The sequence below is a fragment of the Empidonax traillii genome, unplaced genomic scaffold (genome assembly GCF_003031625.1).
Source record: "Empidonax traillii isolate 1590-97213 ecotype Southwest subspecies unplaced genomic scaffold, ASM303162v1 scaffold1047:size509089, whole genome shotgun sequence".
Lineage (NCBI taxonomy): Eukaryota > Metazoa > Chordata > Aves > Passeriformes > Tyrannidae > Empidonax > Empidonax traillii.
The window spans coordinates 259,289-285,419 of NW_020956240.1; the positions used below are offsets into that span (position 1 = coordinate 259,289).

The following is a 26,131-nucleotide window of genomic DNA, read 5'->3' on the forward strand; positions in this document are numbered from 1 at the left end:
ATCATGGATGTTTGGTCAGCCTGAAAGTCATAGGGGTAAAGAACACAAACGTAGTCTTGGCAGGACTGAGCCACTGGCTCAGAGAGAGGCCAACTCGAGTTACCAGTGCACCTCTGAAGACAGATTAGACAGATGCAATGTTCTTTCCTACAGTGCTGTTATGTGATGACTTGGAGGCCATTTGATTTTATAGCTGGGTGCAAGTTATGTGCTTGTCATTTTCTGGGAGTCTTGCACAAGGCATCTAACTCTAGGAAGAGCTAAGCATTCACAATTGCAGCCCAAAGTCCATAGGAAATACAGTGCTGTGAACAGAGGACCTCTTTGCACACAGTTTTATTCCCTTTGATTAAAGGGAATAAAGAAATACGAAAGAATTGCATCTAAGATAGTTGAATACATTTTATCTGGAATAAATTGCACCACATTGGTCAAGTAATATAATAATCTAATTTGCAGTAATGTAATTTCAGTTTCTTCTGGCAACTGTAGCTGTCCCACACCAACAATAGAAGGAAAGCTGATACTTCTTGTCACTTAAATATGTTGAACTAAATTCAAGGATTCAAATAGCAATTTGATTAATTGATATAGTGCAAAAAAGTTTAATTCTTAGGTGTTTTCCAAATAATCTGTACAAGCAAGAAGTTAATAACCAATCTGCAACACCAATGAATTTACGTGGCACAAAGTAAAAGGGAAGTATAAGGAATTGCTAGAATATAGTCTATTGCACACAAATGTTTTGACAACAATAAGAACCTTTCAAAATGCTTTGGAAAAGGTTGACTAGCAGGAAGTCAAATGAATGTTCCTGCAAGTGAAAACAATGCATCTGACCAAAAAGTCAACAAATTTGCTCTTTTAGTTCAAAATCAACTCTCATGAGACACAAACCTCTCCCCAAGCCAAACACAAAAGCCACAGAAACCTTTAAATGTAAAGCAATAACTAAAATAAATCTAAATAAAATGTATTCATATTTTAGTTCCAGGAGAAACCATGTACCTCCTGAGTCATTACTAAATTAAGAAAACATTGCAGCCTCTACCCCAGCTTGCAAAATCAAAGACAAATAAAGAGAAATATTACAGGAAATTACAGGAAAAACTGTTGAACGTGGGAAAAGCAAAACTGCGGAGAACAAGAAATAAAGAGAATGGAAAGTTGCAGCATCACAAAAAAGATTTCTTCCCCAGCAATCCAATAAGCAAGATGACTAGAAAGTTTTGTGTAGACAATGCACCATGCAGTCTATCATACACCTCTGGTCTTAGAGCTAAAAATGCAACAGAATGGTTATCCTTCATTAATTTCTTTGGGAGATGAATATATTTATAGAAATACAGACTGCCACAACATCCCTTCTTCACTCATCTTCTAGCTTTACTACTTACCTTCACAGTCTGATCCTAATCTTTACGCCGCACCATGACTGCTGCCCTGAGTCCCACACATGCCCAGATCTCTGCTACTGAGCTCCGAAATCTGTCTGAGCACAACTCTGTTTTGTACAGCTTCTCTCAGTCCCCTTGCCCCAGGTGCTTGGGGACTGGTCTCCACTGCATTTACTGCCCCAGTTGTAGTAAGCACCAGTCCTTACATAGCTTTAGTCACTGATTTGTGGTTGCATGATATTTTTTCCGGAGACTGCCAGGAGACAACTTGCTAAAGCCTGTTCCAGGAGCTTTGAAACAATCTGGTGAGTGCCTGTAGCACATCTCATCAGAACCCACAGTGTTTGGAGCTCACAACTTGCAACCCCCACCTGGTTTTGAGGTCACTTTTTCAATACAAGGTCAACCAAAGAACTACATCAGGCTGTGACTGCTTTCACAGTCCCGAGGGACTGCCTTTTCTGGGAAGTGCAGAGTGCTTTCTCTTGCCTCAGGCTATGCAGTACTCCTCTACTCCATCTGGGAGACAGCACACAAGCAAACTAAACATATGACAACAAAATAAGTTGCAGAGGTAACTCAGGTAGGTTGAGACAGCCTCCCTGCCAGCAAGTCCAACGCAATCTTAAGTGGTGAGCACATTAGGAAGTGCTATTTGCCAACCAAAGTGAAGCCCTCAGGGCATGTGTCTATACATAAGAGCATCTGCAAACCTATGAAGAAATACCTTATCTAATAGGTAGTAAGTATTCTTGTACTTCATTAGGCATAGGCAGAAGAAATAGGTCAAAACATATGCACTTGAAGAACACTGTAAGTAAAACAGCAAGAAGGAAAAGATATAGAAAATGTGTCCTCAGCAGCCAGTGGTTTTCACTAGGTCAAAAGCAACACTAAACCTCAGATTTCTCCCCACTAATTGTTGCCTTGTTTCCATTTAACTACACTGTCATATGGAACTTAAATCCTCCACTTGCCCCCTCACTCTCCCAATGGATGCCAGTGTACTGGTGTGACTCCACCTCTATGTGCATCCAAGGGTGACCCAAACTGAAGCTTCATAGTGCTGAAAGCAGCCCTTCCTTCAGGCAAAGCAGGTCTGAGCTGGTGCTTCCTCCCCGGGCAGGAGACAGACTTCTCAAGATCCAGTTCTCCTACCCATCTGCCTGGGAGGTGACAGTCTCCTCCCTGTAGCTCACAGGCACACAGTAGACTGCTGTTCACACAGGATGTTGGCTGTGGCATCTGGCACCAGGGAAGACTGTGAGGGGAGAGGTGAGGGGGTGTACAGGGCAGAGCTGGGGGTGGCAGGGCCATGGGAGACCCTTATTTGCAGTCTGCTGCTAGGTCACAGCCCCCGTGCCAAATGCAGGTGGGGTCTGAGCTCAGAGAGAACAAGAAGCCCTTGCTTCTGTGGCTCTGGGTCTCTACCCACTTGGCCTTGTGTGCTCAGATGACTGATATAAGCTGTTTCTAGAAGATGGAATACCTGTCCTTTTACAATAGCTCTGTTATTCCTACAATACCATGCCAGAACCCACTCTCCTTGTTTCCTTTCCGAGTAGAGGCCAATAGGTAAGATGCCTTTGCCATTTAAAGCACAGCTTAATGCCCAATTTCTTTCTCTATGCATTTTATGAAAAAGACCTCCCTGTTTTTCCTGTTGGCTCCCCATTACACAGCCTATGATTCTGGCCTCAAGTTTTTGTCCCGTGTCCTTCTGTCCTCACCTGTACAGCCAACGCATAACTACAAGTGCTCAGGAAGCTACTGCAGCTCTCAGATATACAACCTTTCTACTTCAAACTTTGGCCAGTGTCAACTGGCCTGGATTCCTTTACTGTTTGCAGCCCAAGGTCTTGGAACAGGTACACAGTTTTTCTGCCAGGTACTCTTCAGTTTGGGTATTTACTTGAAAATATGATGTAGCAAGTCAGAACACAAAACAGGCTATAAAGTGATACAAATAGTTATGATGAGAATCCAGAAAGAAGGAGGGTGAGAAGGCTAGGTAAGCCGCTATAAGTCAGAAATGTTATGACAAGCTGCCAGAAGCCTTGTCATATGTAAACAGCAGGCTAATTTCAATAAGACACAGACATGGGCTGAGAAGAAGAGTGCTTTGCATGATTCTTACATTTAAGAGTTCAAGTTGCACTCAGTGTCCTGGATGTAGGCAAAATGTGGGAAAATTTTAAATGCATTTCTTCCCATGACTGACTTACCCACTTACAACTTCTGCCAGGTAATACCCATTGCTAGTGAGCAAATGGTCACTTGCAACAGGCTGGAAGAATGAGAAGGTACCCACTCAAAACTGGGCTGGTGGCACGGGAGAGGAAATCCTCCCTTCACGGCACTCCAAGTTGAACAGAGCAGCCCTGTGGCAGAAAAGCTGGCTTGGTCTCTGTAACTCAAGGGAACAATAGCTTATGGATCAGACTTTTGTATTTTACTGCTCTGCTCCTGTTCCAAATGCAAGCCAGACCTGACCCATGTGGATAAGATCAATAGGCCACTATCCAAGTCATTTGCAGTCTTAGTACAATACTCCTTCTATTTCAGTGTTTAGCTATTCCATCCACACAAGTGGAAAACATCAAGTGATCTTTGCAATTTATTAAAAGTCATCTGTCACTTAACTCATCATCATTTAATTCATCATTATCATAAAATTCCCCATTGTATGGGAACAGGAAGCTCCACTTCCAGAAGCCCAAGCCACCTGCTCACAGCCTCTGCTTTTTGGGGAATGGTTGTTTTTGATTTGGATACCTCATTGAAACCTGGCCTTTGTTGTCTGCAGCTAAAATATAATGGTGCAAGAAGTCTGTCACTGAATGTTATTATAGAAATACCACTGGGAATTGTGCCATGGTCAACTTTAAGTTCCCAGATACCCTATTTGGGAAACATGCTTCTAATAATAAACTTGGACCCAGCTAGCTGCCAGATTTCTTCTCAGTAGTCACTGAGACAAGAAGAGACAACCCCAAATTAGTAAGTAATGAAGACACTAAAAAAAAAAAATAGTCATAAAAAACTCCATTGGGCTGAGCGCTCATCAACTGTTTCCATTTCTATGGACAGAATAACAAACAGAAGCAAGTTGGTAATAAAACATTTCAGCTTCAAAAGGGCAAACTGTCAAATTAAGGAAACTCACTAGTGAATTTACCTGGACTGAAGAGAGGAAAGACTTGAATGTAGAGAAAGACTGGAATATATCTAAATCAAAGATATAAAAACTATTCCTATGTATATATTCTCATCAAGAAAAAAATTCTTACTGGGAAGTATTTTAGACCTAAATAAGTGGGAAAAACTCTACTATATAGTGTTTCTTAAAAGTCAGAAATAGCAAATAATCCTAGTCAACAAAGGTAGCTGTTGTGTAGAGATAGAGATGCATAGAATTAAGGCCAGTTTTATCAAAAATCAAATGAGCTAGGACATGCAAACGATGATTGAATAAACAACAAAAACTCTTCAGCCATTCACAGAAAAGGAGAACATGCCTTAGACAGTATTTCTCTAGTAGAGGCAGGGAAGCACTAATGCAAGTGTACAAAACGCTCTCTGGCGCTTCCCCCAGAATACAGTATATGATTTGTGCTCTCACACTTGAGAGGAAAACAGTTTTGGAGAAGAAAGCAGTTCTAGCAAAGATGCAGAGAAGGGTTACACCGAGAATGGACAGTTTGTCATGTGAGAGCAGCTAAACAATGCTGGCAGGAGAACAAAGGGATGCAAACTGGCTGTGAATTTAACAAATTCCTTGGCATAACAGAAACCTTCGGACTTGTTGGTACTCTTGCTGTGCTCTCTGCCCTTCTGTCTGTGGCACATTATTCCTTAGCTCTTTGGCCTTTTCTTACAAGCCTTAAGTTCATTGTAAAGCGCTGGAAAGGACCCTTGGCACAACATAAATTAGTGGAGCATGAAGGAAATGTTTTATGGACATTTTTGAACAAGAAACTCAGCATGCAAAATTGCATGGCTATGCCTCATAGGGTAGGATTCCTCCCACATAATTGGCATCATTTGAAGCCCTGTGGCATCTCACCTCTCTCTTTCATCCTTTAAAGGCCTGGAAGAGCTAAGTCAGAATGCCTACAAATAGACACATAACTGAGTTTTCTGTAGCTAGACAGTGTTTGGAGTAGCCCAGCCAAGAAAAGGCTGCAAACTCACATCTTCTCTTACAGAAATATGACCAGAATTATATAGCTTTCAGTTATGTTACTCTCTCCCTGGCACAGCTGATGCTTGCATCATTATTTGTGCTTTTGAGCTGGTTGTTGAAGTTGGTACGACCATGGGGAAGTATCTTATCTCCAGCAAGCACAAGTAAAGCTCAGCTGTCGCTGCAACAGAGGCAATGAAAGCCATATGCTGCCCTTCAGTTATTCTTATACACATCTAGATTTCATGTCACTGAAATAACTTTTATTTAAATCAATACAGCTAAGAACAGAATCCACCTCATTGCCTATTTTACCAACTTCTTTTTTTTTTTTCTCCTAAAGACTCTTTGTGGGTTTGTTTCTGGGTTTGTGTCTTTTCTATTTTAGTAATTGGGAAGTTCAGTTTTCCAAAAGACCTTTTCACTTTCTTGTGAATGTCACTGAACCAGAGCAGATTCTTGCCCTGCAAGCATATATGAAGAAGAAAAGCTAATTACAGAATTAAATTGCCTGTGACAAACAGCTTCACTTTGCCAGTTTATCCAATTGTCCCACGAGCTAGAGTAACTTGGATAACACAGTATATGGATCGGTCAGAAGTCTCTACTTAAATCAACTCTAGTGTTCATACGTGATAGTTATTTCAAAATAATTCTACTTAAATAAATAGCTCTGTTGAGGATTTCCCATTACTGTGCTTGGTAGGAGCTGCCAGGAAGTATCCCCACAGCAAGCAATTTTGGTGGAGTGTTGCCAGTAAGTTTTGCTTAAACATACACTTAGAGCTGAACTGATAAACCAGACAATGCTTTATAAAGTAAACATCTACCTTTAGGTGACACAAAGATTGATCCAAAATCAACAGTAGAGTCCACATCCTATGGGCATGTTCTTGTAACTCCTCTTGTTGAAGTATCATGACCATGTGGAACAAACATGACAATTACTCCAGTACTGTGGTGCCACTGTTGATGACAGGCAATCACAACCAGTGATTTACAGCAGACAACAAGAGAGAGAGAATGACAGAGAGCAGAATCTGAATCACTGATGCTGCAAGTCAGACAGTCCACTTTACTGGAAAGAAGGATCCCGTGACCTTTCCAGAAGAGGCAAATAGCACAGGATGCTAACGGTTGCAGTAGTTTAATTTTTGACAGAAGCAGAGGTGGTCTTTGCAGATGTCATACCAAGAATTAAATATATATTTTAAGAAAGAAGAGGACTCGTAAGACTTTAGCTTTTCAAGACAGAGCTTCTTCACCTTTACTCTTTCCAGTGTTTCCAATTCTCTACTCCAACAGGCTATTCTCCCAATAGGAATTCATCTATTGCTGTGTCTTCTTGTGAAAAGACAGTATTTCAGCAAGTGTGGTAGGTGGCACAGCTTGCTTTCTGAGCAGATTTTCTTCCATCTAAAATGCCTGCAAAGTGAGTGATTACTTAAACCTTGATACTAACTTATCACTTGTTAATAGAGCTTGCCTGATATTTTTAGAGTGCTCTCTTAAAATTTATGAAAATGTCTTTCACTGTTAAGAAGCTTCTACAAAATGAATGCAACAGAGTGGCACATCATGACATTAGAAGTGGAAACTTTTTGCTTTCTATAAACAAAAAAAGTTGATTGGCTTGTCCTCAGTCATGTCTTGACCAAGACACCAAACTGCTGCCACATAAATGATGATATACATCTTGATTTTTCAGGACAGAGGCAGAAGACAAGGCTATATGAAGGGAAAGAAAAAGGTGACTTAAAAATTGTTGAAAAGAGTGTTTTTTTGACAGTGCACAGTTTAGTTAATTTTTCAACAAACATTACCTGGTTTTTGACATTAATGTCTATCTATGTCCAAAGTGTCTGAAAAAGGAGAGTTTGAGCCAATACTGCAGTTGAGTTCAGACACATCATGATCCAGATCAGTTTTCAATTGCTGGAATCAATGTGTCCTGTGGACAACTGTCAGATGACTCTGAAAGCATTTCAGAGCTTAGGAATAAGAAGATCAGAACAAGCTGTAGCTGTAAAACTAAGGAAGGGGGTCAGTTTAGTTTTAAGCCAGTACAGATGTGACGTCACTGGGAGACACCAAGAGGCAGAAATTCTGTGAGGAGGCTTGTATCAGCTGCATCTGACTGCAGCCAGTCACTGCTGGCAATGTTCCCTGGGATGTTCAGCTACTGTTAACGCAGACTGCTTGCTTCTCCTCATCTGCTATTAAAGTTGTTAGGGAACTTACAAGGAATACATTTTAAATCAAAGTCAAGAGGCACTTTTCCCTTAGGATCCTGCTTGAACTCTTGCTGATTTACTCATTGAAATCCTCAGAAGTTCAGCAGACAGATTTTGGGGAGTGCTTCTGTGGTGTTTTGGCCTACAGTCAGCGCCCTGAGCAGATTTTTTTTTTTTTTTTTTTTTTTTTTTTCAGAGTCAGGAATATTAGAAGCCCTACAGATTCTGGCAGCCCTCCAGGGAAGGAGTGTCCAGGATTTACAGATTTCTTGCCCCAGAAGTCTGGAAATCAAAGAATCTCAGATGCTCTCCTCCCTCTCCTGCCATCCCACTACATGGGCTGAAAGAGAACGCAAAAAGCCCCAGCTTCTATGACAAACCCAGGGGCTTTTGAAATTGGAAGCCTACATTTTAACATAGCAAGCCAACTTTTTCAGGTTGCTGTTCTATGGAGAGCTTAGCAACTATCTTCCATTGGTCATTTGGAATGAAAACAGAATTGTTCATTTTCAGAGTCATCTGCAATAGGAACTGACTGCTCGCCCTTCCTGTCTCTGATTTGGGAAGCATCAAATTGCGTCTTTGGAAAGACAGATAGGCAAATACTAGTCTGAAGATACTGCAATGGTTGGTTTGAAGAGGAAAAGCCTCTTATTAATTTAAAATTTGACTTAAAAAATATGCATTTCCAAAAGTATTTGCCATGAAAAATAGAAGATACTTAAGGGGGAAAACATATTCAAACTACAGTGAAAAAATCACATGTGGAGATTTGCAAAACTTTATTTAGAATGACCACTGCCACAACTGGTTTCACCTCACTACTTTCTCACTTTTTTAGGGATCAGTTTTATTGAGAATGTGGAAGATTCAATGTTGAGCTGATTAGACTGAGCAAAACCAGCTTTCCCTAAACAACAGAAGGGGAAAAGAATAAAACAACAACTAACCTATACCTTTGACTAATAAATAACTTCTTAAACTCAAATACCATAAACTGGAATTCTGTAGAGATGACATCAGATTAGTTACTCTACCAGCATCTTTAAGATGAAGTGTATCTACAATCCTCAGAGGCAGCAGAGAGACAGCCAAGCTGTTTGGGCAAACAAAAAGCAGGGTTTGACCACCCTGGTATTTGTCTGTGGTGTGGTCTAAAACAATTCTGCTCCCACGTTTAAATTCTTTACTACGAACTTTAGGCAACCCTTATTTTTGTAAAGCAAAAAAATTAAGGATGAAAGATCTCCACTTTGACATTTGATTGACAATTACACCTGCTGAAAAGGAACAGAAAATGCAATTAACAATATAAAAAGATAGAAATAAACAATGATTAGGCATGGAAACTGCTGGAGTAGCGAGATGTCAAGTACTAAGGGGAAATTTACCAGTGAAACTTGGAAACAGGAAAGGACATGACTCAGATTTTCAAGAGCTGCCAAACAATTGTAGAAAGCAATCTGTGGTGACCTACCAAGGATTTGTCACACTCCCTAAAGTCTAAGAAGGACGTAGCTGAAAGACATTGTTAATGTAAGTGGCTACAAAACCAGTCCAAGTTTTCACTGTTTGAGTTACTCAATGAGTGTAAAGTTGCACTAATGATTCCTACAAAGGAAAACACCTTCAGGAGACAAGAGTGGTCTGGTCTGTGACACTTGACCCAGCTGGCTGCTGCTATCATAGTGACAGTCTATAAACACCATCTTCATAACACCAGCAGCTTTTAGAGTACTTCTTATTAGGTGACCCACACACACCTCAAGAGAGAAAAAACTGCAATGAACTCAGAAGAAAAAAATAAAAAAAAGAAAGAGAGAGAGTTTGTTTCTCTGTTGTAGCTTTGGTACACTGGCCAGCACAGCTTCACAACCCAGGTATTTCTGTTTGAGCTTGGATCTCCCAGTAACATCCACAGCAGATGACTTAATGGCCAAAGTTTAAAGGAACTAACAGAGGCAAAACTGCTGTTAAATCTGAAACTTAGTAGTCTGGTTATTAACATTCTCCTTTCACCCGTGGAATGGAAGCTCTGAAGCTTTCTACACAGTAAGTGGCCACCTTTAAGAAAGAGTTAAGCTATCTGGAAAAGCCTTAAACTCTTCTTGATCTACCTCCTCTACAGGATCATACTTTAGCTCTCTGTAATAAAACCACAAGACACAACCAGGGGGAACAGTCAACTACACACTTAAGGAACCACACATGTACACCCACTATTCCCTCTCCTCCCTTCATTATAGCCATTTTGGGTTTTAAATCAGATCTCTTGGTTAAGGTTCAGCTGGTATACCACAAATTTCTTAGCAGTGGAAGATAAAAACAACAGAGAAGTCTAATTTCCACAAATTTCGAGCTACATTCATGATGTACCAGTTTGTTCAAATTGGTGATTTCTGTATTTTCTCATCCAATGAGATGCAATCTACCTCTTGTCTACACAGATGCCCTTTCAGTAGTCTTGTTCTCTTTCGTATCTTCTTGCTAAGCTCCCTCCTTCCTGTTCTGCACTAGAGCTTGTCCATTCCCATGCTTTGGTTTTTCTTCTCAAGCATCTTATCCTTTAGTATCATATTTTATTTTTCCTCCCTATGAAAAGAATAACACACATACAAAAGGCTTCCCTCCCTCTTCAGTCCTCCTTTCACCACACATGTCCCTGATTTCTGTCCAATTCTTCAGCCACTTGGAAGGAGACTCCCCTGATCCCAGGATCTGCCCTCCAAAAAAGCCCTTAGATACAAAAGAGAAAAAAACCCTAAACAATTCTGAAAATGCTTTTTTTGTATGGTGTAGAATCTCTGAGCTTGATCTAAACCACTAGAAGTCTCTCGAAAGCCGCTGAAACACTCAGTCCTCAAGTGGACTAAGTGTTAGGCTTTACAAAAGGGAACAAAAGAAGATACAAAGGTACAAAGTACAAAGTTTTCAATACATCTTTAAAGACTATTTCACTTGGGCTGAAAAGTGGGAAATCAGTCAACAATGAAGCCCTTGACAGTAATCACAAACAGGAATTTTACCCAATGCTCCTGTGAGGAACTTGATAAACCTGCCTTGTAATTAAATGAAAACATCAATATTGCATTATGATTTTATCTAGTGTAGCTGGCAGCTGAGGAGGGGTGCCTACATTAGCATTCCTGTTAAAATCAGGAAGGTGCTTTTCAGACAGCATCACAATAGCTCCCACATTCAGCACTTGGGTTCATGGTGCAGAACAGCCCCAGAGCACATGAATTGGATTTCTTTTGGACAAAACAAAATCAGAAGACATTCTTGATGAGCTCAACCTGGATACTCCAGCTGCTAAGGGGCAGTCAGCCCATGGGACCTGACAAGAGCCAGTCCATATCAACTACCTTAAAAAAGCAGATAGTGTAGACACTCAGCCTTCAGCACTGTTTGGCTCCCCAAATCCATTCCCACTGTACTATGCTTCTGACTAACCTAGCCATAGTCACCTTGAGATCAGACAGGCCCATATATGCACAAGTATGCAAGTACTATATTACTGTACCATGCTCTTGTTTTTCTTACCAAATAAAATGTCCTACTGATTTCATAAGGATTGCTTTTCCTCTGCTTTGTAGGCTTTCTTGTAAAACTGTGGGGACAAATGCCCCTTTCTGAGTCAATGTGCAGAGGGCAGCTTAAAATAACGCTTGTGGCATTCAAACAGAATTATCACATGCAAGTTTGAAAAACATGTTTAAATATCACATAAGAAAATTCTCTAGAGCTATATCTTTCTTAGCTGGTTTTTAGCTTTATTCCTGCAGTGTGCTGTAATACCACTTGGAGCATTTCCAGTCAGTGGAACAAAACTACCCATAAGTCATTTTAGCCACACAATACTTCCAAAGATACTTTGCCATTATGAAATACTTTATAATAACATTAGATATGCTACTTTAGACATGTAGTAAGTCAGGAAGATTCCCAGCTCCTGAATCAGTGGATCAAACACATCTCCTCTAACTATAACACTTCAAGTCTTATAAAAATTACCAAACACAGCATTGGTCCTGAAAAAAAAAAAAACAAACCACAAAACAGAAGAAAAACTTACCTTTAGGCAACTAGCTGTTCCCAAAGCCAATGATTGTGAAGCAGATCTGTCTTTGCACAATTGTTTTAATCCAGTGTTGTTTTTTCTGGTATTCTTTCCATTTTGATCACTGCAGCTTTCCTCATTGACTGAATGGGAAAAGATTAATTCTTTATGCATTTATTAACCTTCAGAATCTCAACAATGATCCTCATGCCAAGTGTCTACCCACTCACTCTCTTTACTCTGACTAGGTTGTACTGACAATCTGAAATTAAATTAACAACAGATAATGGACTGTATTGTTTAAGAAGGGCCATGACATGGGATTTTTCCTGGAAAAATGTAGATAAAACATTGGAAGACTTTTTGAATTAGACAGCATGTGGTAATAATCTGGAAAAGATTATGACAAGGTGGAATGAACAGAGATAGAAGGCATAAAAACTGTTATACTTAAAGCCTAACTGGTTGAGAAAGCCTGCTTTTGTGTGATTTCATTAACTGGGGTTATGAACTTGCTGCACTGTCAACCAGACTGCTGGAGAAAATATTTAATGAGGTTTGCTTCAGATCCAGGCACTCTCCAGTCTGTCTGCATCAATAAAAACTGAATAATGGCAGAGCTAGAAGATGGACAACTAGGTGAGTGTTACATGTCTAGGTTAAAATAATTTTCTACGTGAGACCTCACATTATTAAAATAAACACACATGCAACAAAAATAAATACATGGTTACATGCAACAAAAATAAATGCATGGTTCTACACAGTTTCTCCGTCACACCATATGGTTTCACATATTGCCATGTATTATGCTATGGCCATATACATGCAGTACATCCCAGGATACTCAGGTTAGTGTATGCTGGTGAGAAAACTGATCTGTCAGGAGAGTAGAAAGAACAGAGTGAACAGAGGTGAGCTGAAGGGAAAAGACAGTGATAGAAAGAGATACAGCAAAGGAAGAAAACTGAAATGAGAGAAGAAAACAGCAAGATACTCCAGAATGTCTCCAATAATGCTTGCTACCTGAATGGCTATAAAAATAATAAACAAATCCCCCAAATGTTTACTAGGCTGGAACTGTCAATACAATTTGCAGACTTAAACAATTCACTTTTCACTTGTGGAAAATTTACCTGGGATACAGGCTGCTTTCTGCTGCCATTAGCACCATTGTGGCTGCCTGTTGCGTACTGTTACAGGGAACAGATTATGCCACATAGGCTTCACAGTTGGTGAGGTCCCTACATCCCTTCAGGTTGCTTATGTGATCTGGCATTATGTACCAGTGCATGGTCCAAGGTCTGGGAACACATACATCCTCAGGCTTAAATCTAAACTCTGCTTACCAAAAGGGAGAATTGAGCCCTGTGTATCTGAACACTTGGAGGCACAGCCACAGACTGATTGTGGAATAGTCACATAGGCTCGAGAATACAACAGCCTCCTCTCTCTCTCTTCTCCCCTTCATGCATGTTTTTCCCTGACTTATACAAACATGTAGGCGTGAATAAACTGTGAAAAGTGGCCAGGAAATCTTGCTTTGCTGGGGCCTCTGAAGTGACCTCAAGAATGTTATGTCACCCTGATTTCAAGCTTTCCCAACCTTAAAACTGTAGCCTTCTCTATCTTCTTAGTCTCTATATTGTTTTTTTAATTGCTATTGCTTTTCTTTTGTCCATAAGGAATGAAAGCAATTTAGATTATTTAACATACCCTTCAAAAAAATCCACCCCAGAACCCCATACCCAAACCACAAAACCAAAGGGCATCTTAAGTTAAGACCAGCCATAAGGCCAGTGTAACTTTGGGTTGCCTACAGTAGTTAAAATTTGTAGAAAAGATCATAGTTGAACAAAAGATGCTTACACAGAGTTCTATCTGGAATTTGTCTTCACTGTTTTTTTAGGTACATGCCAACGTAAGTTCATCATATGCCACCTTCTGGTGCATAAATGTAACTTTTATCTTTTGGGCAATGATAAAAAATTGATAAATGATGTATGCATGCAACTTTCACTTCAATAAGAAGAAATAAATAAAGGTATATTGATCTAAATAATCTAGTATCTTCTGATACTAGATTGGTTTAACCTGCACACCGGGGAATAGAAATAAAGCACAGATGCACTCATGATACTCCTTCCCTATATAAGTAAGGTTCATATAAGTTCAAGACTTTGAACTCAGGACTTATGTTGCCTTTGAGTATGGGGCCACTAGCATGACAGGTTGCAGACCTGCTGTGAGGTCCACTTGTGCTGACTGTCAGCAGAGAGGAAATGCTGACAGAGGTTTTGCATTTTATCATTTAGCTATGTGTGGCTTTTAGGCTACACCGCGGCCAGCAAGGAGATTTTGGAATCAATTCGCTCAGACTCCATTTTTACTATCATGAAAAATTGTAATACTGCTGCTCACAGAGGATGAGCCATCAAGAGTAGAATAAAAAGAGGATGGTTACATAGCGTACTTCCTTACGTTTTCTGCAACATTCACTTTTAATTTTTCAGTGTCATGAGAGTGCCTCATGGCTGGTATTTTGCAAGTCCTGCTTGGACACACATGAGGCCTTGCAAAGAAACGTGGACTTCCTGTTAAGGAAGCATTCATTTACGCACAAGCATGCTGCTCTAAGAAATGTTTTAACCCCCACATGCTGCAAAATGTGATCTCCCTATGGCCGCAAGGAAGACTCATTGTCATTTCTTGAGATTACAGCAACAAGAAGGTCCATTCATATTCTTAGGAAGAATTACTAGAAATACCGTCTTTCACTGGTGCTGAAAAGCAATTTAAAAGGACAATAATGCTACTCCACCTTGCTAAGTACTGTAATATCTGGTGTTTCTGTCGGAAGGTTAACTCATGCAACCACATGACTGCCCATGACCTTCAACTCCCTCCATAAAAGTAGTCTTTTATCAGCATGGTTAAAGATCTAAAGCTATAAAATCTGAATCCCCGGGCAAGATGGCAAATAGAGAAGAACTCTAAGTTATAACATCTTTTAAATAAATCTTGTGACTTTGAGTCATCTCTGAATGGATGGCGCTTGGTTAATGTGGCATTTCCTAACTTCTCCTTCAGCTCTGCTGATAATCTCAGTGCCCAAATACGAATTTTACAGGCAATATCATTTAAAGAGAATTGTGTGGAAAAGATGGTGCCTTCCAGCATGCTTGTATAGGACCTGGCAGTAGGAGACCTCATTTCCAACTGTACACTGCAGAGTTGTAAATGCCATTTGAGCAAACAAAACAACAGAAATTGCATGAAGTAGCTTTTTCCCATCTCATAGTTTTTATTTTACTTCATGAGGAACTCAGTGTATAGAACTGAGTAACTACTGCAATGCATGGCCTGCTGCTCAAATAATGAAGGGTGAGGTCTAGAGACTCTGGATTTCCACATTCAGCTCTGCAAGATTTGAAATTTCGCTCTGATGAAACCAGAAGCAGCCAAACTATATTCCTTAGTTATGACTACTATTAATATCTAGTGAATTGCATAGCTCGTGAGACACTCAGATCCAGACCCCTATAATATTACACACTCCAGAAATGCAGAATAGGAAGACTGGTTGAGTCCCCAGGCTGCTTATTACCGAATGTCACACAGTCCTTTTTGGATCCTCACTGGCACACATTGTGCCAGCTTTCAGAAGTCCCAAAGGGAAATAGCTCTCAGCAATGAGAACTAGGGCTGCAGGTCCCCAGCATCCTTTAATATGAGGCTTAAGAAGTGAACACATTCTAAGATCCTGTGGCCAGAGTATCTGGTTGGCAATAATTTCTTTAAGGCATACAGTCTGCTAGCAGGAAACCAAGTTGTTTTAATAGGGCCTAGCAAATCTCCCAGATATTGAAGCTCACAGAAAATGTTGGTAGCTCATCAGAATGTGAAGCTGAACTCATCTACGTTCTCCAAAGGGTTCATTAATCATTGCTCAGTCATTATAGTTAGTATGATTTGACCAACATGCCTTAAGAACGCTAATAAGAAAATGTATGGATGACCGATTTTTTCTCAGTTAAAGTACCCCACATACTATCCAGGCTGTTATAATGAAACAACAGCCAACATGAACAACGCAAAAAACCCAAACAAACAAAGAAACAAATAAAAAGAAAAGTAGTGTGAGTCCCAAGCTGCTGCTATTTATTTTCAAGCCAGCACTAACCAGTGCAACCATCCACTAAAAGTTGGGGTGTGAAGGCTTTTTACCAACTCTGCACAATATAAAATAAGAAGCACAGAGTATCATTACAGAGTCACTTCCTAATGAGAAGATAAGTGATTACCACAATTTCACAAGGGCTGATAAATAAAGTATATCGACGAACCTGGAGTCCTGAAATCCCATTCAGTGCCTAATACAGATCTATTTTGGCAAAACTCCACTGAAGTCAACTAGAACTTCAGTTCAAAGACATGTTTTAGCACACGAAAATCAGCCATGTTAGCGCTCTTTTCCTTCAGTAAGGCACTCCTCTTATTTGCAAAAAGAGGTTTGGGCTCCACTCTCCCTGGATCCTCCCATGCTGAGTCTGAGACTTACTGGAGGCTTTGGATTCAGTTACTGAATTTGTGTCCTTTTTCTTTCTTTCATTTAGGACTCCAAGCCTATCTGAGATTGTGCTCCAGTTAATTTTGTTTCATTTTTTGTTGGTACACAGAAAAGGGGCCAGCATTTCTTGTTTGAATGCTGGGTATTTTGCCTCTGACTACAGTGAAGCTAATTATCCAGTATGTTTAGTGGGTCTGCTTTAGCCTCAGATGTCCCAGGCACTCAACTTTTTATGTATTTTAATCCCTCGCCTTACAATGCCACCATACCACTGCAGTACAGGCACATGAAATGGTCGATGCTCCTTCACAAGTGCTCAGCAAACACTGCAGCTGAAGAACTGGAGTTTGCATGACGATCCAAATGCCTTGCCAATAGCCTTTGACAGGTATCTTTTTCAGCCTATGTACATAACTTGTTTTCACATACTTTAACTTAAGCATTCAAGCTTTTGCAAACAGAGGGCACAAAGCAAAATAACTGCTGTATGGAATTTAGATGACTAGGCTGTCACTCGGTCACATACATTTTTGACAACAACAAGTTGGAAGCCTCAATTTTCTTCTCTCTCAATACTACTGCTTTTGCCCTTCTCCTAAACACTAACAAGTTACCTGTGGTATTATTTTAACAAAGGGTCAAGTCAATCTTCAGCAGGACAAAAATTATCACTAGGTATATGGTTAACAAGAAAAATGTATCTTAGAGTTTTCTGTGATGAAAGTAACTAGCGTTTTATAACTCAAATGAAGAGGAAATTATGCTTAGAAAGCAGTACTGTTATCTTTTTAAGCAACTTCAATGTTGCCAGCAACATTTCCTTGAACACATGCCTGTCTTTCTCTGAAAAACGTGTGGGTTTAACAAGCCTACAAAGCTTTCCAGAACCCTTTTTTTACAAAAGAGGCAGAGTGTGCATTGCTCCTCCATGTACTTGTCACCTTCCCTCTAGTTTCAGTGTTCTTTCAAACCCCTTTCATCTGAACAGAGCTGTAGAAAGAATCAAAATAACAAGGTAGATGCTGTCTTGAGCAACAAGTGTAAAATGTGTTCTATTTTCCGTTTGTGGCTGTAACTATGCACGTGAGACAGGATGTGGCTTCCAGCATAGCTGGTGCAAATTCAGTAGCATGTAGAGGTCTTCTAAGAACCCTAAGAAGTCAATCAGCTTTGTAAGACAAGACATGCATTTGCAGGTGAGCCCCGGCTGGCAGACATAAATATCTCTCAGACCAATAAAAAGCAAGAAAGAGAAGCATGGAAGAAGTTCTGAGGTCAACACTTCCTCCTCTCCTCCCTTTCCTGACACCACAAAAAAGCACAACTGTGATACAGATGAGGAGAGTGTTTTTCAGCCACTCCATTCTTGACAGAAAATGAGACTGATTCTGCAGTGTTCACGCCTGAGTTAGTAGACTTGTCTACTGAGAGGCACCAGCAAAGTACAGCACTGTCCATGAAGACTTCTTAGCATTGGTGCTGAAGAGTGTGGCAATAAAATACTGTTACCAGCTTTATGTAACTACATCATGTTTTGTTTACATCATCATAACATCAGTGGACCTGAATGAGGTAGGCACTGTGAAAAATCTAGAGGCTGAAGCTCAGACTCCTGTTATGTTAAAATTATGGCCAATAAAGTGGCATTTATACACCTTTTGTATTCTGAAAGATGTTTATTTTGGGTAAGGTACAGCTGGAATTTCTAAATTAAATCACTAGCTGATGTTAAGGACAGTTCTTGATAAAGCATGAGGAAGAGAATACAAATCGAGTAATAAAACTCAAATGTATTACTAAATAAATCATTGGTGTTTCTATCTCTTGCAGAAACAACTAGAGGATAGCCAAGAAGGGATGAGAATGTCAGACACTCCTCTACAGACCCTGAAAAGCAGCCATGTGGGACAGAGAGAGTCACAGAATTGTAGCATATCTTGGGTTGGAAGGAACCTTAGAGGTCATGTAGTTCCAACTCCCTCTGCCACAGGCAGAGACACCTTTCCCTAGACCAGGTTGCTCAGAGCCCCATCCAACCTGGCCTTGAACACCTCCAGGGATGGGGCATCCACAGTTTCTATGCGCAACGTTCCAGTGTCTCTGAAATAAGGAAAATGTGTCAAAGTCAACATGTCTGATGTAAGATGAAAATTTTCCAATATCAGCTAACTAAACAGTTTGTAATTTGTCCTTTTTGGTAGTGGAGAGCAAAAAGTACCCAAGTACCAAAATACCCAAGCCAGTACCCTGCTATAGCAATTTCATGAGAAATGGCCAAAAGTTCACTCTCTAAAGAAAATTGGGATTTCACCTTGACAAATAAAGCAAGTATTGATTGCATGTAATTCATGCCTCAGAGTCACAAAGGAGGCTTGACATACAGAAAACAAGTCCTTACCATTCTCACACTTTCTCTTCTTGGAATTCGTTGTATAGTCCAGGATTTATTTTACAAAAGTATAAATACCTTCTTATGGTAAATTCAACAAAACCAGCAATTTTTGAACTCTGGCCTTGGTTGTATCAGAGTGAATCAGAAACAGCCCCACTGTATTCCGCAAGTTCCTTCCAACCAACAGACAAAGCAGAAGTCAAGCTCTGGAGTTCAGGTTCCAGCCTGAGTCAGAAATGAGACAGATAAGTGCTTCTAGCTCAAAAGAAAAGCTCAATATGCTGACAAGATGGCCAGTTTCACTTACTTCTTTGAATTGTCATCAATAGGCAACAAACAGTGCATATTTTAGTACTAGGAGCTAATTGGAATGGATTGCTGTAAGACACTTATGAGAAGTGTCTTATTATGGCCTTCTAATTTATTTTCAAAGTAATAGTGCATATTGACAGGCCATTTTGCTCCTGCAGAAGCATAGAGCAGGGGGACTGCCTTTACTGTGAACCTCCTATTTTCTGTTTCTGGCAAGTATCCTAGATTTTGTAATTTAATATTCCTGCCAAAAGCACTGGAAACATTTGAGACGATCCTCATGGGATTAAGAACAAACTGTGGATTACACTCTTGGCATTGGACTATATTGGGAGCCAGACTTTTTCTTGCTATCCCTGAATATTTGTTAGCTAAGCAAATAAGACCACAGCAGAATTAAGAGTAATTTGATGCTGTTTTACTCTTTCTTCTCAAACCATCCCAGGATCTAATGCACTTTTAGTCTAGGGAATATGTTTAGGTCAAGAGATGTGTTTGTGCNTCCTTCACAGATATAGGGGATCAATAGCATGAGGACAGTCACAATGAAAAAGACCAAATCTGTAAAAACCCAGGCTCCTTCCTCTGTCAGTGGCCAGGGATGGGTACTTTGGGAAAGAGTATGAAAAACAGGACATGATTGACTCTTCCTTTAATATACCCTAGTGAGATCTGGTAATTTGGTGTTCAGGGACAGCCAGAGCCAGAGGCTGGTTTTGCATCTGTGCATGTAAAAGCCTCTCTGGTTTTTTTAATTCATTTTTTAAGTCCATATGCAACCCTGGTCTCTGTAACACCCTGTGCCTATCAGTCTTGGTTTATTTCTACTGTGCTATATAAAGAGAACTTGCCTGTGTTTGATTTAAAGCTGCTGCCTGGTAATTTCAATAGGCACTCTGACTTCTTGTTCTGTGATAGAATAATCCCCTCCCTAATCACCTACAGACCATATGTTAAATACCAGGTCATCAGCAGTAGAACCACTATCACCACTATCTGTCCCACAACACTCTGCTGGAGCAGGGACTAAATGTAGAAATGAAGAAGGGGATCTGAGACAAAACAAAGAACATAAAGATAAAACATAGGTTTTATCTTTTGCCATCACCATGCCTACAAATTATTGGGAAAACTTTCAGAAAAAGAATTACATGGAATCTCAACAGTTTCTGAACTTACTAAATAATAACCAAACTCTGCAGGGATCCAGCAGGATTCTCTGCAGAATAAGCCCAGGGTTTTGTACTTGAAACAAAGAAACTGCTCGAGCTAATGAATGACAGCTGTTAGAGTTCACCTTCCAGTACTTCCAGGAAGGGCTGGAAAACATGCTAGTGGAGACATTTTTCAAGATCCAAATTCCTCAGTGCTGAACAAGTCAATTAAATATATCAAACTGTTCAATGCAAGCTGTAACTTTCCATCTGAGTTTATGGAGAACTTCTCAAAAATTACACAAGAAAGACTACAGCAAAACTTAAAACATATAAAACTGTGAACAGTTAAGTAATTTGTCTTTTACAAAAGTGCAACTGAAATAACTGAGCTACAGATAACATTGACTTCAAATTAGCAAGAAATCAGTCAGTTTAAAAATGATAAGAACTAAAAAACCTTGTCTATTTTCTGTATTCCAAGATTATTCTTCGAGGAACCTCTCTGCACTCTAAAATGTTCATGCTTTCATGAAGCTGACAAAAATGCCATGAAAAGGTAGCGGGAATGAGTCACTATGTTTTTAGAGCAGTATCTTCCATAATTCCAGAGTACTAATAGGAAGTATTAACCCTGATAAAATGCTTGGAATTATCCAGAGAAATGTTACAGCAGTACTAAAAATAATTCCATTTTCTGTTACGTTGGACAGTTCAAATAATGTTCCACAAGGACTTGATGCACAGTTCTAAGACTGCTGAATATTGTTTGTCCAATATCTGTTCTTACAGTTAAATATAACAAAACAGATCACAATGATGGAGAAGGATTAGACTAATACCAGGGTGAGGCAATGGAACTATTCAGCTAGTGCATCATGCCTTTATCTCCAGGAGAGAGGAAAAGTTTGACACTTGTGGGAAATGAAAAGTTGCAGTTTTACACAAGAGTGAGTAGAAAACAGCTCTCTCATGAGAAGTACTATCCAGACAACAATCCTAAGGGCTTGTGTTACCACGAGATACAGAACCTTTGGGGAAAACCAGTGATGAGCACGTGATAAGTCTAGCCAGGGATTTTCAAAGCAGTTTTGAAGAACAGGGAAGGATGGCATCGGGGCAGGGCTCTGGGTTTTATTACACTGAAAAAGAATGAAACTGAAGAAGTTCCCAAAAGGGAAAATAATGCAGTGCTGAGATCCAGTATTGTTTGGGACACTCGTCTAAAAGCTGAAAAGACAATTAAATGCCTCATGACAAGGCATGCTCTGGCAAGAAGGCCAAGTTACTTAAATAAACAAAAAAGGAAGTCTGAGGCTGAGATGGTGCAGCTGCCCTACAACGTCCTACACCTTATCAGCATTTTTGAGATCTCTGGTAGGGAGCTGTAGAGAGGAAGTTCTGGACAGACACTCTTCTCAGTAAGAAACTGATTCTGTGGTTTTCAATACACTGACTCTAATCCATTTCAGCCCTTGCAAACCACACTACCCAAGAGGACTCCCTTGCAGTAGTTCAGCCCACTTTGGAAAACCAACTTTTAAAAAATGTTAGTAGTTTCCAAACTAACTGTCACAAACTTCCCCTAGAAACTTCTGCTCTCTGCCTTTGCTGTCTGCTCTCCTCCAAAATAGCCTCATCTGTATGGGGCCTGCTCCATTTCTCCACTCTAGCCCAGTCCCGAGGTTCCTGTCTAGACTTGTCCCTACAGTCCCTAGGCTCATCTCTAGTGTGATATTTTGCTTTGGTGACATTGCCCCATCCACAGAGCTAGACCAATGTGAGAAGAAAGGTTAAGAAACTCAGGGAACAAAGCAAGTGAAAGTTGTGATTCAACAGATGATGATTCTCTCTTAGGGCAAGACTGAAATCAGAGTGCTGCCGAGACATTCATTAGCTGGCCTTTTAAGGTGCTCTTTTTCAAACCAGGCAGAAACAAAACGTTGTTCTTTCTCAGAGTTCTGAGAGAAGAGAAAACCACTAAAGACAGTGGGTTAGTTTAGAAATCCCCTAAGCTGCTGACGCAGATCTGCAGTGTTTCACTTGAGAAATACATGCCTTTCACAGGTAACCGATGTGTTCCTGACACATACTTTGCACAAGGTGACAGTGGTCACCATTCAAGGAGCTAAAGGGTTAGGATTCTCCACCCTAGAGAAGAGACCTTTGGGAGGCCTGATGGCATATACAGGAAAAAGTCTTCACTGTCTCTTCAGATATTCAAGAATGAGAAGCCATCAACAATGCTAAGAGAAGCTGTGTTCTAGACAGCCCTACAAACCACCATGCTCTTTGCCTAAGGATTTTCTAGCTGCAGAAAATCCTCAACAGAGACTGAACAAACACTTAGAAGAGACCTGTTTATAGTCACTAACTAGATCTGTCACACCAGATCCAGGAAATCTCTCAAGTGAAAACATGCATAGTCTGGGAAGGTATCTGGCAGAAGTATCATCTGGCATCTTGCTTTTGGATTTGGCTTGCTTTTAGTCAGGTCAAATAGTTAGATCTGGTAATTGAATATTGGCCATGGCAAAACCTGTAGTTATAACTTCTATGCACTAACAGCGTGAGGAAAGAGTATCTTGACAGCAAATAATGTACCAAACAGGCCTTACCATCAGTTTTTGGGAGGCAAGGCAGGAAAATCAGTTTATCTTCTTTACTGTAAAATTCCTTCCCGACCTTACCCCTGCAGTAGAGTGTAAGGGTGATATTAAGATGGTGCAATAAGCCTAGAGTTCCACCAGGTGGTAAACTAGTCCTACAGTGCCAGGCTAAAAATGCCTCAGCCAGGGATCATCATGAGTCCCAACCTGCCAGATTTAAAATGACCACAACACCCCTCTTGTGTACTGTCCACAATTCTTATAAGGGTCATCTTCCTTGTCAGAAAGGGTGAACTTAATACTTTTTCAATGGAAACTGCTTTCCTGTCCTAAAGCCCCCTTTTGACTCTCCACATATGCATCATAACCCTCCCTGTCACTGCCTTCGGGCTAATCCTGTGTTGGGCAGTGGCACCAATACAGCTACTTCCTTCCTAAGATTTCTACTTTGATAACTGTAACTGTTCAAAAACCCTGCTGAATACTATGTGACATTCACTTATGTGTGTCGTACAGAAATCTGATCAGCAAATACAGATTGAGAAGTTCTCTAATTTAAAAATCTTGAAAACCACAGCAAGGTCTATAAAAGAAATGTGAGCAATTTACAAAGTATTGATGTGAACACGATTTACTCCAGTTGATTAAAGATGAACTAGAACCTAAAGCATAGCTTTCATTGTGCCACCATTCCTTACACCAGGAAAGGTTACGGACACACAAAATACTAAGTACTGCAGTTCTTGTAACCCAAGTTGCTGAGGTTACCACAGAGAAAAGTTTTAGCATCTTTCTCACAAGAGTAGGAAAGGTCTTATTTTACACCATAATAAAATGAATAGTTCCCTCTGACACCCTTAGAATCAAGGCTTCTTGATGGGCACTACTGAACTTAGGGAAGCATAAGCACGATTTTAAATCTACAGATTCAAAGTTCAGCTCCATAGTTGTACAAAAGCTTTTCAAAGACTATAAATCTCTAGAGCCCTGTAGAGCTGCCCAGACGTTAGTTTCAGTTACAGTGTCACAGAGTATGTCTGTTACTGAGAAATAGCTGCAGACACATCTCTTAAGACTTGCGAGCTAACTCAGCTTAACCATAACATATGTACCTATTATTCCAAGGAAGACAGAAGGGTGTGTATTTTGGCTTTTGGATGAACTTCTATAACAGTAAACATTACATTTAGTGTGTAAAAACAGCTACAGTGGCTGCGAGAAAAAAAAAGACAACACTGTGGCACTAGGGCAGGGTAGTAGTGTGTTTGGCCTGGATCTCGGTACTAGAAAATAATTCTCTCCAACAGATCACTTCTGCTCATTCTTTCCCCTTCCTTGGAAGCCTGGAAGAGAAGGTCGTGCTTTGGTTTTTTAGCCTGGGTGAAGTCACATATGCAATATGTTTGCAATATGTTTTTGGAAAATTCCTGATGTTTTATGAAGATAGTGCTATGTAACAGTAAATCTGAAGACAGAGCTGAAGGAAGGGCACAGAGGAATTGGGAAACAGTGGACAAATCTCTCATCGCTGGAAAGATGTAGTACCTGACCTGGAGTGCTAATACATTTCCAGAGGAGATTAAGCACAGCCTGATTGTTACTGCAAACATCTTTAGGGGACTCACTGTCTGGGCAATGCTACATTTGACTTTTTCACTTCTCTTTTATTAAAACTATGGAAAGGTGATCAATCATTAGAAGAAGAAAGGTTTTCCTAAGGCATGGCATAACTCACCTTCCAGGAGGTAGCCTGAAGGAATTCCAGCACAGCAGCTTCTTGTTCTGTAGCTATCCTTTCCCTCCTTCATTCATCCAGGAGAATCAATCCTGCATTAAAAAAAAGTGCAAAGAATAAAAGGGGGATTATTATGAACCTGCCTCCAGGTTCTTATGAACCTGCCAAATTACTGAGATGACAGATGTAAAAGGAAAGGTTTTCTTCTTCCTCTTATAACGTTCACATTGCCTACTGTTTCAGCTCAGTCACCAAAGCTTTTACTTCTCTCTCACTATAATCATACTGAGATAATAACTTAATTCAACTTGTACTGTCATGCAAAACCTTAGAGAGGACCTCTGTTAAATAAGAGTACTTGTCTAACTTTGCAAGCCCTCAGAATCTTTTTGAAGTCACAATAAATGCTTTGTGTGATAAACTGGATGAGATTGGTTCTTTTAACTTTAGAAGTAACAGAAATGCCAACTTGATGATAAATTTTCCTGTTCTCAACGCATCTTTTCCTTCCCATTTTCTGATAAGCAACTGCATTAATTTAGTGCTCAAAATAAAAGTATCAAACAGCCTTAGTGAAAGCATGTGCCTGTCTCAGTCTGAATCAGGCCTGATTGTGTTTTGTTACCTTAGAACATGCAGTGTCTCTTGTTCTTTGGTTAATATCCTCTTTGTGCATAAATTCTCATTTAAAAAAAAAAAAAAAAAGAAAAGAAATCCAGGGTAGACAGCACCTAAGTATAAGCAGCAGAGAAGCTTCAGAGCTCTCTTAAAGTATAGGTAAAACAACAAAAACAACAAAAAAGAAGAAATAAAATTATCAATACTCTTTTCTTCGTAGGAGGTCACCTTACATGAAACTGTAGATAAAAGTACAGTTCTTCAAATCTTCTTGAAATTGCTATACCCCTACAACCTGCTCTAGAATCACATTTGCATCAGTAGAGGTCTTGGCTACAAAGCAAATTTAAATGGCTTCACTGTCATTGGAAACAAAACCTAACACAAGACCCTTGCTACACATATAGGTATGAAAATGGAGAGATACAATATTCAAAGTCGTTTCACCATACAAAATTTCAGTCAGACTTTAAAAACTGACACAGAGATTTCAAGGGAAGTCAAGACCTTGAAATTTTGCCTGGCACACTAAACGCACAAGGTACAATTCCTCAGATTCAATTCTTGTTCACTTAAGTGCAAGAACCAATTCCAGGTTTTCCTTTTTAGCTCTGGGTGCCTTCTTCCTCTTCCTTTATTTCCACAGAAAAGCCCACCCTTCATACCAACACCATGCACTGCAAATGCAGATCAAAATGCAAGCTGTCATTTTTTTGCCTCATATCACTGTTGAGCATCTCACACACATCAGTACATGCTCCTATTCTCAGCACTTTAAAGAGAAGTAACCAGAAATAACGTGGTGAAGCATCACATTGAGTTAAAATACTGAAAAACATAGCTTGAACTACTCTCTACAATGCT

At 40.0% G+C, this 26,131-nt stretch overlaps 1 long non-coding RNA gene across 1 annotated transcript; it reads right to left on the reverse strand.

Moving 5' to 3' along the window:
• Positions 1-9,177: 9,177 nt before the first annotated feature.
• On the reverse strand, positions 9,178-24,691 carry LOC114068361. The gene is made up of 3 exons (XR_003573582.1): positions 24,650-24,691; positions 11,893-12,020; positions 9,178-10,553 (listed from the first exon to the last, which is right to left on the reverse strand). It is a non-coding gene; the product is annotated as an uncharacterized LOC114068361 (long non-coding RNA).
• Between the last annotated feature and the right edge of the window lie 1,440 nt (positions 24,692-26,131).